The sequence below is a fragment of the Lontra canadensis genome, unplaced genomic scaffold (assembly GCF_010015895.1).
Source record: "Lontra canadensis isolate GAN:19392208 unplaced genomic scaffold, GSC_riverotter_1.0 scaffold35, whole genome shotgun sequence".
Lineage (NCBI taxonomy): Eukaryota > Metazoa > Chordata > Mammalia > Carnivora > Mustelidae > Lontra > Lontra canadensis.
In genome coordinates this window covers 5694332-5708475 of record NW_022631029.1, presented here as the reverse complement: position 1 = coordinate 5708475, position 14144 = coordinate 5694332, and positions in this window count along the sequence as shown.

The window sequence follows — 14144 nt, the reverse complement described above, 5'->3', positions numbered from 1 at the left end:
CTTCATCCCTGCCCAGCCTCGTTCCTTGTCCCCACAGCGAGGGGCTTGGACTGGGTGACCTAGACAGGCTCTCCCTGTGCTAATAGGAGATATGCAACGGTAGGCAGGGTGACTGTGTTCTGAAGGGGTCTAGGGGCAAAGTGTGGGGAGAGGGTAGATTTATGCAGGGACGTGGCCCCAGAAGGCAAGCTGGGCCCCAAGGTGGCTACCATGGCCACCTTGCCACTGTGCCCCAGGTTGTGAGTGATCAGGTCACCATTCTTGGCTGTGCTTTCTGTAACCAGAGCACTGACCTCAAGGCCTGTGAGGGAGGGGCTGAGGGAGGCTCTGAGAAAGCCCAGTCAGCCATGAGCCCAAGGCTGAGTCCCTTCCTGGAGGCTCAGGGGTGGGGGACTGCTGGTGGTGGGAGGGGGTCACCCACAGATCCGGCTGTCAGATGACATAGGGCCTTGGGGCGGGGGTGAAGCTTTCTCCGGCTGGTTCCCCTGAGCATGGCAGTGTGAACGAAGTCTTGGACACTTGTTTTGCCAGAAACCCTGTAACCATGCCTGGGGTACTGTCTGGACCATGGAACAGGTGAGGGGGGCTGGCTCTCCTCCCAGAAAGGCGCCCATGGCAGAGAGAAGAGAAAACCAGCAAAGCCGAGTCCATGGCTACTCCAGAGTGGGAGCTGGGGGACAACTAGAGGGCCCCAACTCCTGACCAGGCCTCTTATTCAGATCACTCCCGAGGGTGCTGGAAGCCAGGGCACGGCCCAGACAAATCCCTTGCCCACTGCAGCCTTGGAGAAGGCTGGAGGGAGTGGGGGCGGCCGGTGGGCGGGCAGAGGATTGCTGGAGAAGTCTCCGCAATGCTGTTGAGTAAACGCTCCCTTAGTGGGGATCCTGAGTGAGAGCCACCTGGCCTCAGCTGTCTGCTCTCCCAGACGGATGGCTGGACACTGGAGAAGGGATAAGTTCAGGATTTGGGTCAAGTTCAATGTTAGCGATTAAGGTTAAGGTCAGAAGCAGGGTCAGTGTCAGGTTAGGGTTAGGGGTTAGGATAGGAGAGAGGGCGAAGAGTTTAGAAGGAATGATGGTCAAGGTCGGAGTTCAGTCAATGTCAGAGTGAGGGTAAAATCAGGTACTGGGTCCAGATCAGGACTTTCCTGGTTGGCCTTGTCCAGGGTTGTGCAGAAGGGAGCTCTGGCTTTTATTACTCTTGCTATGGGCAGGAATCAGGGGTGGGGGCCGGGCAGCCAAGGCCTTGGTCTCTCTGTGACTGTGGCCCAGTTGTTCCCCTTCTGCGTCCTGTTTGGCGTCTGCAAGAACAGTTGCTGTGCAAGACCACTGTTCTGCCATCCGGGGAAGGAGGAAAAGCAGGCAGGAGGTAGAGCTGGGACCCAGGTGCTGGGGAGCTCCCCGTGTCGTGACCCCTTCCAGGTGTGGTGCTCCGTGCCCATAGAGGGAAGGGTTCGGTTTGATTGTAGAACGGTACTCAAGCAACTACGCACATTGTTCGCGACACACCTGAGGCCAGGGGCTACATCCCGCCCCTCTTCACATCCTATTGCGATTTTAAACAGAAACGTTCATTCCGCAAGGCAGGCTAGGGGGAGAGTGTGGCAGGATCTCAAAACTGTGGGGATAAGACCCGCTGGCCTCTGTGTTTGGGAAGTTCTGGCGGTGTCTGGGGACATCTTGGATGAAAGCTTCTGGTGGCTGGGGACAGGGGAGTCCTGCCCTGGCTTTTCCCTGAGCCCATGACACCTTCCCTCCTTCTGCTGGCTGGCAAGGATGTGCAGGGGCTGGTCAGCCCAGAGCAGCATCAAGGCCCTTCCTCTGTCCTGTGGGGCAGGGCGCAATGCACCCCCAGCTGCTGATCCCTCAGAGGGGGCAGCCTGGAGCTGGGGCAGCTGTGCCCAGTCCAGGGGGAACTCGGTCTATGTGTGCGGAAGGGGGGAGGACATTCAAGAAGGGGCTAGCAGTTCTGCTACCCCCTGTGCAGTCCTTGGACTGTCACTCCCAGGCCTGCCTTCAGAAGCCAGTGTTTCCCCCCAAACTGCTGTAGTCCTCACGAGAAGTGTGGGGTTGGGGGGACCCTCCTAAAAGGAGTGGCAGCGGACGAGAAAGCAAGGGACTACCAATGCACATGGGACCTCGGTCTCAGGAAGCCACTGCTTCATACAGAGGGATGCTGTTCATACGGCCACACCAGGCTCAGTGTCAGAAACCAGGTACAGACCATCAGCTGGTACACCTTGCCTAAACGGTGCAGACCAGCTGTCACAGGTTGCCTCTGAGCTGTCCCAGACACCAGCGCAGGACCTTATTCATCACTAGTTCATGAATTTCATTTCATTTGGCCAAGGGTCCGTACCAGGCTGCAGTTCATGAATTTCATTTTGTTTGGCCAAAGGTCCATACCAGGCTGCAGGCATCCCCAGGGGCAAGCAGAGGTGACAGATGAGCGGAGAGGAGCCGTGTACTTACACAGGGAGTGTTGCCAATGCTTCCGAGGAAAGGTGATCTTGGGGACTGGGGGCTGTCTGCGTCCCATGGGTCCTGTCCTGAGTGAGGTCCTGCTCACTGCTGGAGAAAGAGCTCAGAAGACACTTGCCCTCTGTATGGTCAGGACAGGACAGGAGGTCTGTGTCCTGGCTGATGGCACCGTGGAACTGGACCTTGAGGAAGTTGCCAGAGAGAGGGATGGCCTGCCTAGCAAGATGGAAAGGCAGGGACAAGGGCTTGGCTTTCCTAGAATGCAGAGGGTTGGGAATGAGTCAAGGAGAGGTCAGGTAAACCCAAAGTGAGAAAGGCTTGCAAAACCAATGGGGGCCTTTTCCATTTCCTGATTTTCAGCCTCCCATGATGTTCTCTGTCCTGGTTGGTGGTTGGTGGTTGTCAAATACCCACCAGTTCTTTCTCCCTCTTCCCAGCAAGACATGGAGGCAGGGGCCCCTCCCCTTCAACCTTTGCCTTCTGAGGCTGGGCTCCAGTAGCTCCCATGCCCTCTGCCGGTTCTCCAGGACACGTGGGCTGGGAGCACATCACCACTGAGTGAGAAGTTGCCACCCCGAGCAGCCAGGTGGGGAGACCATGTGGGGACACCGAAGGGAGAGATGGATGCCCAACAGACCCAGCTCCTCTGGGATCTAGTTGCTTGGGTCTCCCAGCCCAGACCCTGAGCATGTGAACAAAAACAGTTTTGGGTGACTGCTGCCTTGGCTGCCATCTGGCTGGAACCTTAGGAGATGTTCCCTACCCCAAGCTGAGCTGCCTAGCCGAGCCCGTCAACCCCAAATTCAAGAGCAAACCACACAACTGCTGGTGTTTCAAGCCACTGTCTGGGGGTGTCTTTTTGATGGGACAGCAAGTACATAGAACTGTCCTTTCTCCATTATTCACTACCTATCCTTTCATCAAAAGCACTTCTATATGCTTCCTTTTAAAAACTGGAATGTATTAGGATGGGAAGCTTCATATCCCCATGGTACGTGGAAGTCTGCCATCAATGGCCATAAATGGAAGACAATTGTATAGAGCAACACAGGAAATGGAACTACATGATCAGTTTCTACATAGGGACAGTGGCCGCCTCCCCCCCACCTCCTCTGGGTGGGGCTGTGTCCCACTGGCAGCTTCCCAGCTCTCGTAGAACCTGTTCTCAAGTCCATTTCTAAGCCCCACCACCAGCTGAGATGCACCCCTTTCTCAGAGGTCCGGGTTCCTGCCCCATTCTGCCCATTGTCCGAACTTCTAAGTTTCACTATTTCCAGCCTCTTTCCCTTCTTCCTCTAGCCCTAGGGAGAGGGGCTGCTTTCTGTAATTCTTTGAGAATTCTTGCGTTGCCATTTCAGTTCTTCAGCTGCTGGGTGTAGAAGGCAACATCACTGTCACCCTAAGATATGCACGCTCTAATCCTCAGAGCCTGTGAACTAGTCACCTTAATGGCCAAAGGGACTCTGTAGATGTGAATAAGGATCCTGCAATAGGGAAATTATCCTAGATTACCTGCATGAGCCCAATCTAATCAGGAGGGTCCTTAAAAGTGGAAGGCAGAAGAAAATCAGAGGGAGATGTGGCTAGGAGGAATGGCCTGAGAGATAGGGAACAGGACAGAAAGCCTCTAGAAGCTGCAAGAGGAAAAGAAATGGACTCTGCCGTAGAGAGCTTCCAGAAAGGAGCACCGCCCAAATGAGAACTAGGTTAGATTTCTAACCTCCAGAACTGAAAGATAATGAATTTGTGTTGTTTCTAGCCACTCCATTTGTGGTAATTTGCGATAACAGCCGTAGAAAACACACGGGTTAACACTTATGTATGAAATTCTCTCAACATAACACGTGGTCATCCTCCCCGGCCCTGGAAACGCAGGTTCCCTCCCACTCCCTCAAGTCTGGGCTGTTCCCTGTCACTCCAAATGGTGGGCAGACCCCACTTCTCCTGCCACTGCCTCTGGGTGCTGGAGGGCTATGGCTCTCAGCAAGCTCTTCCCTCTGTTGTCTCTGACCTTACACTTCCCATCACTGGTCCCCCGATGACACAGAGTCCCCAAGATTCAAGGATCCCAGGAAGCCAAGACTCTGTCCCCTCCTCGCTTATGACATCTTCAGCTCATATTCCTCTGTCATTGTGTAGGACCTTCTCAAAGCCAGGACTTTTGTCTCTAAACCCTCTCCAGGCCCTTCTGATCATGTGGATCCCACTCACTCAGGGCAGGTGACAAACCTGCCTCCAGTTCTCTCTCTTACAAAAGGAGTGGTGTTGCTTCCTCCAAGAACCTTCACAAAAATGAATACCAGATAAATTGAATAATTAGAAGGTAAAAATAAGACTCTAAGAAAATTAGAATATCGGAGAGTAAGTATGCAAATTAGGATGTGAAAGACTCTTACCTGTGGACAAGCATCAACTTCTGTTGCTGCTGCCTAAAGGTTCTTTGGGCAAAGTTAAAACCGTGGACAACCTGACCGACCACCTGTCAGAGCATAGGCTACAAAACCAATTCAGAAGTGGAGGGTCAAATGAAGTCCCATTGTATGTAAATAAATAATGGGTTTGGTGTTGGTGAGCAGAATATCCAAGATAGCCGGAAAGTTTCAGGAATTATTGACTGGGGTGGCCGTGCTCCTGATATGCCAGACAATATAGAAAAAAGCCTGTGTGGATTGAGAAAGGATTTAAAAATTTAGCTTTGAAGGGCGCCTGGGTGGCTCAGTGGGTTAAAGCCTCTGCCTTCGGCTCAGGTCGTGGTCCCAGGGTCCTGGGATTGAGCCCCACATTGGGCTCTCTGCTCAGCGGGGAGCCTGCTTCCTCCTCTCTCTGTCTCTGCCTGCCTCTCTGCATACTTGTCTGTCAAATAAGTAAATAAAATCTTAAAAAAAAATTTAGCTTTGAACCACTGTCTCTATTTAAAAAAAGAGAAAAAAAAGGTGATTTATTTTCATGTGTGTGTTAGTCATCTATTTAAAAGACAGGAGGTGAATCTTTGCAGTGTTTATTGACTCCAGGAATTGTTTCCTTCCTTCTCTCTTACAGGGTGTTCTTATCAGGCCTGGGAAGAGTAATAATGTAGCACCTGGGGGCAAAGAGGCAGCCTAGTAGCTTGGCACTGGGGGCCATGATAGAAAGGATTTCCATGGCAATGTTGACCTTTCCCCTTGGTGCTGTGATGGATGGGGAGGAAAGTGTCCCAGGCACTGCAGGAGACCAGCATGCCTGAACTTGGCTTCATCGAAGGTGTCAGACAGACTTCTGGACAGGAAAGCCACAGCGATGCTCCCCAAAGCCAAGGATCCCAGGTATCCCTGGACATAGCAGAAGTCAGTGAGAGCCCTCACTGCATCCAGTGATGATGTGTGTAGACGCAGAGTGTGTGTGCATTTCAGTGAAAGGAGGAAGAGATCCCAACCAGATTCCACAAACAGTGACTTGGATCAAAGCACAGATGGGAATGACAGTTGACTAATGACTAATAACAACAGTGCCTTGTCCTCTTCCTTGGCACAGTCGTCTTGAAAGCCAAAAATCACAGTGATGATTTTAGTCAAAACAGTGAAAGTAGCCACAGTGAACACAAATGCAAACATTCTTTGTTGAAATATGCAGGTGCCTTTGTTGGGAGGGGCAATGAAGAAGAAGAAACAGGGGGAGCCCAGGAAAATGTTGGTGAGAGTTGGCTGTTGGCCTTGACAAAGGGACGTCTTTGTGCTTCACAGAGACCCCAAGGACCACAGCCATGGGGACAGAGAAGCATAGATCTGTGCAGGCTGGATTCATCCCAGTGGGACTTGATAAGTCAGGAAGGTTGGTTTCTTTGGGAGACAGTGATCTTGATCTGGGCTTGAGTACAGATGATATGGTATGAAATTTGTCCCTGATTTTCATTCAAGTGATTAGTGGTCCTACCTCGGCTCTGGAAGATACCCAGGGCAGCCTCTGCTCATGAACCAGGCTGGTCTGAATGATGGAGTCTCCCTAACTTTCTCCTTGCATGCTAAGGGGGAGGCTGCAGTTGCTGATACATTCTACTAAACCCGGATTCATCCCTTGGGCCAAGGGGAGCTGTCAATATAGAAACTTAAGGAGAAAACCATTTGGCTTTCTAAGGTAGAAAGATGGTTTGATGGGATTTGATCCACTGGTTGGATCCAGGAGCCTAGAGGACTTGGCTCTGGTCAGTACTACAGACTGGCTTCTTGCTGTGGCTTGAAGCCCTGCTCATAGTTGGCGTAGTGGTTGTATTCATCAAACTAAATGAATCTGGCTAGCATGTCAGGCAGATGGATCCGGTCAAGAATGAATTCTTCTAAATCCTGTGCAAGTGTCTTTCCAGAAAACGACACCATCTTTCTCCTCTGTTTTACTGTCCTTAGTTTTGTCCTCTGCCTTCTTCATATCCTTCCCTCTTCTTGTCTCAAGTTCTATGTAGACTCAGGAGCTGTCCTCACAGACAGCCTTCTAGGGCTGGTAGGATCTGAATGGGGCCGGTGTGGTGACCGTGGGGCACAGACCACCCATCACTAAGGCCTCTCAGGGTGTAAGTGTACAGTTATGTTTATTATTAACTATGGGCCAAGGAGCTTCAGACCACAGGTGGAGAGATTGTGAGAAGTTTCCAGAAGTACCACACCCTTGTAATGCCCTTCACTTTATAGGCCAAAGGGAAACATTGGGACAGTTATGAAATCCTGAAAAGTTCCTGTTCAGGAAGTGGTCTTAGAAAAGAGAGAAGCATCTGAAACTTAGCAACTGACCTCAGCCTGTTCTATATCGACGGACTTAATACCAGCTGAGCAAGCTGTCTGCTAAAAGGGGGAGGAAGTAAGCCTTGAGTGACATCCGCCCTGCTTTGAATGGAGTGTTATTTAGAGGACTTTGTCTTCAAGCAGCATGCTTGTGCTATAGGCAAATGCTCCATTCATTCGTCCAAAAGAGAAGTTTTGGGTCTCATAACAGATTGTGAGCGTTGTTCCAGACCCTAGGGCTATACTGGATGTCAAGGCAGCCAAAGTTTCTGCCTTCGCATTCAGCCTCTGAAACCAACCCCACTCCTGGAGATGGGTCCTAGCCCTCCCTGGCCCTGGGCTAACTTATCTACCCTTTCCCCACAGCCAGACCATGTTGCTAGAACCATCCTTCACAGTCTTCTCCCATCTCAGTTCTCAAGTTCTCCCAAAGTTGGCCTCCAGCCCAGTGGGTGCTTTATCCTGTTGATCCTTTCATACATCAGAGAGGAGGGAGGCCGTGTCGGCTCATCTCCAGGGAGTCAAGTTTTCCAAAGGGCAGCAATAGGACTATTCAGATCTCTGAGAGGTCCCCATGCCAATGGGGCAGAATGAAGCCAATGGGCTTCAAGTCCTGAGTCATCCTCTAAAGCTCTTTTTGACCTTGAACAAATGAATCCTATGGGTTACATCAATTATTTTCCAGGAACAAACCTGGGTTCCATAGAAACACGTTGTTTTCTAGAAGAGAATTCCAGTAGAACTTTAAAAATGACAAGTTACATTCACACAGGTGGATATGAAAATTTGACTTTATTTATCAGTCCTATGAGAGTAATTTCATACTGCTTGTATTTATGTGCATTATGAAAAAAGCATCTAAAACACTTGTAGGGGTGTCTGGGTGGCTCAATCGTTAGGCATCTGCCTTCAGCTCAGATCATGATCCCAGGGTCCTGGGATTGAGCCCTGCATTGGGCTCCTTGCTCAGGAGGAAACCTGCTTCTCCGTCTCCCACTCCCATTCCCCCTGCTTGTGTTCCCTCTCTCTCTGTCTCTCTCTCTGTGTCAATTAAATAAATAAATAAAATATTTTTAAAAATAACTAAAGCACTTGTAACCAAAACATAACAAGCAATAAAAATCTTTTCAGGACAGATTCAGCCTGGGAATAAGATAGAGCCCAACAAGTTAGCAGTGCTTGGGTATTTCAAAAGATAGACATCTTGGGGTGTTTGGGTGGCTCAGTCAGTTAAGCAGCCAACTCCTGAATTCAGCTCAGGTCTTGGTCTCAGGGTAATGGGATCAAGCCCCGTGTTCAGCTCCATGTTCAGCAGGGAGTCTGCTGAAGGATTCTCTCTCCTCTCCCTCCACCCCTTCCCAATTAGTGCATACACTTATGTGTGCACGCTCTCTCAAATAAATCTTAAAAAGAAAAGAAAAGAAACAAAGACATCTCTTTTTTTTTTTTAAAGATTATTTATTTATTTATTTGACAGAGATCACAAGCAGGCAGAGAGAGAGGAGGAAGCAGGCTCCCTGCTGAGCAGAGAGCCCTATGCGGGGCTTGATCCCAGAACCCTGGGATCATGACCTGAGCCGAAGACGGAGGCTTTAACCCACTGAGCCACCCAGGTGCCCCAAGACATCTTTTTTTGATACTCAGAGACAGGACGTTTACAAATGGTTTCATCTGTCAGCACATCCATAGTAAAACCCTCCCCACGGAAGTGGGGTCTCCAAATCCAAAACTCTTCTTCCTACTCATCATACCCTTGGCCGAGAGTTCATTATTGTCTCCGATGGATCAGAAGCATTGCGCTGGAGACCAGCATGGAACCAACCAAGATTCCTGCCAAGTCTCTATCCCCCATTTAGAAGACTAAACAGACATCAAAACAGGCCCTGAGATGTCTATTTTTACTATTTTTACTATCTAAACAGTGTCCTGACTTAGGAATAGAATACCTTCTCTATACTACACTCCATTTTAAAAGTACTACATCCACCAAGTTTCTTGAGTGACATTCTACAACCCATCAAGCCAGCTCTCTTGCACCTCTCCTGAGTAAGCCATCGCTCATGGAAATGAGGTGACAACTGTCCAGAGGAAGGGAGGATGGGGGACTCTGAGCTTCTCTTATAAAATGAAGCAGTCTAAAGATGATACATTTTATTACTTTAAAATTACCATCACCCTTAAACGAGGGTGTAGTGACCTGATGCTAAACCTTGTAAACTTCAGGAGGTGGAACTGACATTTTGAAGATGCACCTGGCGGATTTGTAAGTGGCCTAGAGGGGAGGTTTTAAAGGAAGGGAGGGAGTTGGGGTGACTGGGTTTTAGTGTGAGTATCTGGGCAGGTGGGGCACTAGTTACAGTGAGAATGAGGTTAGGGGTATGTGAAAGTTGGGAGTGGGTATGGAGAAACCTTCTGGGAAAATCTCCTTAGAAGAAAAATTTCTTTGCTCTTTAAAGTCTCAAGGTAGAGGTAGGCTTTAAGTGAACTCATTGGATGGCCTTTGATGACTCTGAAAATTTTCACTCATAGAAGCTTAGTGATCTATTCAGTTGTTTACCCTTAACTGTCACCATCTGTTTGCATCCCTTAACCTACCAAGGGTCAGGTACCATACTTTGCTTATGAGGAACTGTGTTTGAAGATGATGCAGCTAAATCTGAGACCTAACACAACTTGACTGAGGCCAACCAGCTACAAACACGCACAGTAAGTTCTCTTCCTGTGTATTTATATTGTATGAAAAGTCAGCCCAATCCAGTAGGTGCTTTGTAGCTTCCAAACAAACAGCACCAACTCCCTGGTCCTTGTGAAATGCCTGCTACCCAGAACCTTCTCCTGACCACCAGGGCCTTCCTCCAGTGAGGGCACAGTCCTGTGGGCCAGCTAAGAGAAGCGAGTTTGAGAGCGATGTCTTTGAAAAACCCTTGGAAACTTCTTGGAATATATTTATGGTGACCCTATTTCTTCACCAAACATTTTGACACAGGATCAGATATTGGTAGCCCATTTGCAGTAGGGATTGCTCTAGAAAGTCCAGCTTATTCAGTTTCTCTGGAGACAGAACTGGGAGGATCTGTTTGCAGGATTTAGTACCTGTAGTGAGTGAAATCTGGGTGGTTTCCTCCCAGGGAATAACCCCTCATACCAGATGTCTCAGACTGACACTTTCCCCTGGAGCTATAGCTTGGTGTTCTAGAACATTGTCCAAAACCGGGGGCCTCAGGTCCTGGCCAAAGTTACAGGGAATATGGGAGGCCTTGCTCTTAAAGAACAGCTTCACTTCCTGATCAAGATCCTGAAATCCTCTTTAATCTGTATGATTTGTGAACTTTGGGAGTAAGAGAAATCAACTCCAGGCAGCTTAAAAGAAAGGAATTCATTCTATGAACACAGCAGTCCCTCATGGATCCCAAGGCCAGAAAGCAGCCAGACTCCTGGAAGGGACCAGCACCAGACTGGAACGTCACCCAGAACCTTGGAAGGCACTTTTTTCACTTCCTATGCTTATTCTCCAGGCGTCTGCTTCCCTCCTATTTCCAAGTGGTTAGACTTCTCTGCTTTCCAGTCAGAGTAGGCTCCAAACCCCCCACTCCCAGAGTGCTCAGATTTTCATGGTGTTCATTCAGATGCGGGGAAGAGAAAGGATTCTTTCTCGGTCCCACCCCACCCTCTGGGGAAATGTCTGCTGGGTCAACACTGTGCTCTCTCCTGAACCCAAGTCAGGTCAAGGCTTGGTGGTTCAAACATGGCTGTCTTGGGGGGTGCAGATTGGGAGAGGAAGAGCCTGAAAGAACTTCTTCTCTGAGTTTGGTCCTGAGCAGACAGTGAGGGTAGGAGCGTGACTGGGTCCCATCAAGGAGGTCTGTGGATCTGGGTCCTGTGGATGCTTGCCATTTGGTCATAGTCCTCTTGGGTCTATGGAGACTGTCATTAGTTTATACTCAGTACACTTTCCGCTATTTACTTCAGAAGCTGCTTCTTCTCCATTCCGTGTAGGCCTGAGAGAAATCATACAGTATTTGTCCCTTTGTGATTGGCTTGTTATTATTATTTTAAGCAGGCTCCACGCCCAGCATGGAACCCAACGTGGGGCCCGAACTCACCACCCTGAGATCAAGACCTGAGTTGAGATCAAGAGTTGGACGCTCAACCGACTGAGCCACCCAAGTGCCCTTATGATTGGCTTATCTTACTCAGCATAATGTCTTATAGGTTTATTCATGTTGTAGCTTGCATCTGATATTCCTTCCTTTTTTAAGGCTGGATAATATTTCATTGTATGGAGGCATCACAGTTTGTTTAATCATTCATCCATTGATGGACACTTGAGTTGCCTCCATATTTTAGCTCTTGTGAATAATACTGCTAGGAACATGGGTGTACAAATATGTCTTCAAGATCTTGTTTTTTATTCTTTTGGGCGTATATGCAGAAATGGGATTGCAGGACGCCTGGGTGGCTCAGTCGGTTAAAAGTCTGCCTTCAGCTGAGATTATAATCCCGGAGTCCTGGGACTATTAGTCCTATTAGTAGTTCTAACGTTTCTTTTCTGTGTGTTTGTGGGATCTTTTGGGTTTTCTGTCTGTGAGGTCGTGTCATCTGTGAATAGGGATAAGACTTTTGTTTCTTTTTCTTTCCTGATTGCTCTAGCTAGACTCAGCACTATGTTGATTAGAAGTGGTGAAAGTGGACATCCCCTCCTTTCAGGACCCCACTGACACAAAGTTTAGATCTTTTGTTATTGTCCCACACGTCCTGAGATTCTGTTCCTTTCTGAAAGAAGAAAATTACTGGGGCATCTGGCGGCTTAGTCTGTAGAGCATGTGACTCTTGATCTTGGAGTCATGACTTTGAGCCCCCTGCTGGGCTTAGAGATTGCTTAAAAAGAAAAAAAAAGAGAAAATTACCTTCTTCTTGTTGTCCAAATTAGGTAATTTTATTAAATATCTACAAGCTTGCTAATCCTTTCCTCTATATTTTCCACTCACTGTGGAGCTCATCCCGTGTTATTTTTGTTGTTTGTTGATTTTAGTTAATGCATCTTTAATTTATAAAATTTCCATTTAGTTCTTTATATATATATATATTTTTCATGTCTTTGCTGAGATTTTTTTTTTTTTTTTACTTCTCCCATTTGCTTAAAGAGTGCTTGTAATTGCTTGTTGGAGCATTTATATAACTGCTTCAAAATCCTTGTCAGATAATTCCAACATCTGGTTTTCTCAGTACTGCTATCTGATTATCCTTTCTCATCTGAGTTGAGATTTTCTGGGCTCTTGTTATGAGTAATTTTGGATTATATCCTGGGCATTTTGAGTACAGGGTTATGAGACTCTCCCCTTTCTACATATCTATTTTAGCAGACAGTCAAGCTATTTATATTAAGAACTCATGTCCTGGCCCACTTCTGTGGGCTATATTTTAAATGTCAATTACTTTTCAAAGCCCTTGGCTGTTCATTTGTGGTCTGTTGCTCATGAGCTACCCAGAGGCCAACCTGAAACCTGGGCAGGATTCCACACTGTCATTGAGCTCCCGAAGCTTTTGCTGTGTTTATCCTGGTCAGTTTTATAAATGGGATGTGTCCAGGACTAGATACTTTTTTTTTTTTTTAAAGATTTCATTTATTTATTTGACAGAGATCACAAGTAGGCAGAGAGGCAGGCAGAGAGAGAGGAAGGGAAGCAGGCTCCCTGCTGAGCAGAGAGCCCAATGCGATGCGGGGCTTGATCCCAGGACCCTGAGATCATGACCTGAGCCGAAGGCAGAGGCTTTAACCCACTGAACCACCCAGGCGCCCCCAGGACTAGATACTTAAAGCAGCCCATTCTGCTATGAATTTGTGTCCTCTCCCCCTCCCTAGCTCCCCAAATTCATATGTTGAAGCCCTAACCCCTCCCGTGATGGGTTTTGGAAAGGAGCCCTTGGGAGTTCATTAGATTTGGATAAGATCAAGAGGGTGAGGCCCTCATGATGGGATCACTGTCCTAAGAAGAGGCCTCAGAGAGCATTCCCCTCCCACCCCATGCCCTGTGAGGACACTGAGAAGGTAGCAGTCAGCAAGGCAGGAAAGAGCCCTCACCAGAACTGAGATGTTGGAGCTTTGATCTTGGACTTCCAGCCCCCAGTACTATGAGAAAATGGCCCTCATGCTTCTTTCCCCCTTTCTTCAGCAGTCCCTGCTGCCAGGGCACCAAGGCCTTAGTGTGTAGACCGTCTTGCCTCTTGGGAGGCATCTGCAGAGGTTCCTGGCTGGCCTTCCCACCTCTCTCCTCCTACCTTTCGGTGTAGGGTAACCCTTCAGAACCCAGGCCATTATGACCCTCCCCTGCCCACACCCTTCGGTGGCTTTCCATGCCCTTGGGAGAAGCTCCAAGTCTCCCAGCTAATGAGGCCCTGGGGGGTATTTCTGCAGACTCACACCTTATCCTCACTCCCACTCTTGTGTTGCTAAATGTATTCCCCCAAAGCCACCAGGACCCACCAGCCCTGAACCTTACCTTCACCTGGGTCACGTTTCCTTTACTAGCCTGCTCTTAAGAAGCCCTCCCTAGACTAGAATTGTGGGGCAGCTTTGCCTTCCATGGTTCCCAGTGTGAAAGTCCCTTACAGTCAATGGCCTTGAACTTCCTGCTATCTTTGTCAGACTGTGGCCTCCAGAGCCAATGCTCTGGGTTTCTCTGCTGTCCTCTGGCTGTCCAGCACCGTGACTGGTGTGCGGCAAATGGGCCAATGAACGAATCTCCATCTGCGCTTGGATCCCATTGTAGTTCATGATGGCAGGCCCATGCCTCTGAGAGTCCCCTGCCTGCAAGCCTTGACCTCACTTCTCCCTCTGTTTAATTCCTATCTTCCTCCTACTCAGCAGGAATTCCTCTTCCATCACAATGCTCTTGCCTGAGCCCAGCTGGCCTTC